This window comes from Rhagoletis pomonella, unplaced genomic scaffold (genome assembly GCF_013731165.1).
Source record: "Rhagoletis pomonella isolate Grant_MI unplaced genomic scaffold, Rhpom_1.0 Rhpom_scaffold_00142, whole genome shotgun sequence".
Lineage (NCBI taxonomy): Eukaryota > Metazoa > Arthropoda > Insecta > Diptera > Tephritidae > Rhagoletis > Rhagoletis pomonella.
In genome coordinates this window covers 6,708-8,270 of record NW_023458696.1, presented here as the reverse complement: position 1 = coordinate 8,270, position 1,563 = coordinate 6,708, and the positions used below count along the sequence as shown (strand labels likewise).

Below are 1,563 nucleotides of genomic sequence, written 5' to 3'. Positions count from 1 at the left end.
CAACCGGGGTCGAGTAGTCGACATCGATACGACACAAGGCCAAATTACAAGACCAGTTGCAAAATTGGTCCTACTTCCACCGTGCAGCGAAGCCAACGAAAGTGGAGCAACTTTCCAGTAAACATCTTCAAGCACTTCATTCCACTTCAAGAAAGTCTAGCTATTCCACTCTTCAACATGATTCCAAAAGCCGTGTGCTGTTGCAAAATGCTGAGCGTTTCTGCGTTCGAATTTTAATATAATTCAGAAACACCCGCTGTTGTTAATAAACATTTATCATGTCGTAATTGTGCAATTAGCACACACAACAAATTTACGAAAATTCTACAGCAAAATTGATTGTGAAAAAATCCGAGCGCAACTCTCGAATCATGTCCATCGCCACCATTTGCAATAAAAAATTTCATCTGCAACTTCTTCCCCAAGCCCTCTTTGCCTCACAACTTCCCAAACCTTGCAATCTTTTGGTTAAATGAACACCCAATAGTGTTAACTTATTATTACAATTTATGTATTTGCTACATAAACAAGCATACTAATTTGATCTTTATACATCAAATTGGGTGTATTTCCCCGATATCAACCATAATACTCTATAAATAATTCTCGGTTCAACCGCAATCATTCGCATCATTTCATGCGCAAGGACCTCGCTGAGCTCCAATTCTCGGGCGAATTGAATGATGCAATCCGGTCGATCAGTTGCCAACACCGGTATACATTAAGACGTCTCAACAACATTTTCTGTGAATTTCCGTGCTACTCATAAAATAGAAAACTTAGTATTTCCATCACCTACCGAAACAAACCGAAGCTTCCTCATCCAAATTGTATTTTTTTAGCAGCGCGTCAATGCGGTCCAAGTGACTACGCATCACTGGCGAATAGTCCTCCAGCACTTGCAGATTCTCAACGTGCGCCTCACCCTGTCCAACGAGTTGTGAACGTGTTCGCACCCAATTGTAGATTATTTTTATTGTGCCCTGTACTAAGAACCCATGACATGGCTTCAGGGTACGCTCATATGCATTCTGCAGCTGCAGCTTCAATGCCTGTGGGTCATTGAAGGTGTTTTCGGAAAATGTACAAATCAATTGGGGACCACGCTTTAGCCATAATAGCGCATTCGCCGCAAGATTATTTACATTCACATTTAATATTATCATGCCCTCAAGGTAAGCATACAATGCTCTGCCCTTGTTGTATACCTTTGTTGGCTTCGTAATATTGCCATTCGTATCATGTACCACAGGTGTAGGTAGTTTGCCAAATGTCCCAATAATAGTAACGATTTCCGTAGCAGCTTTAAGAAAGGCCTCTGTCTCAATTTTCTCTTCAACTGCTGCTGGGAAGCCTTCAAAGGTTTTTAAATCGTATGCGTTGTGCGGACATAATTCTTTGCCTAACACTCTTGAATGTATATAATAATATGTTATTAGTGTTTTAAGAGTTTGGATAGCTATTGCATTAGCATGAAAGCGCGACTAATGCAATAGGAGCCTTGGTTTGTAAAGCAAGGCTCAAAACTCGGCAGACGAGCAATTAATGCCCTTTTTTGAGTTC

The 1,563-nt window shown here is 40.8% G+C and overlaps 1 pseudogene; it reads right to left on the bottom strand.

Moving 5' to 3' along the window:
• Positions 1-621: 621 nt before the first annotated feature.
• Positions 622-1,488, bottom strand: LOC118750101 (annotated as a pseudogene).
• Positions 1,489-1,563: the final 75 nt, after the last annotated feature.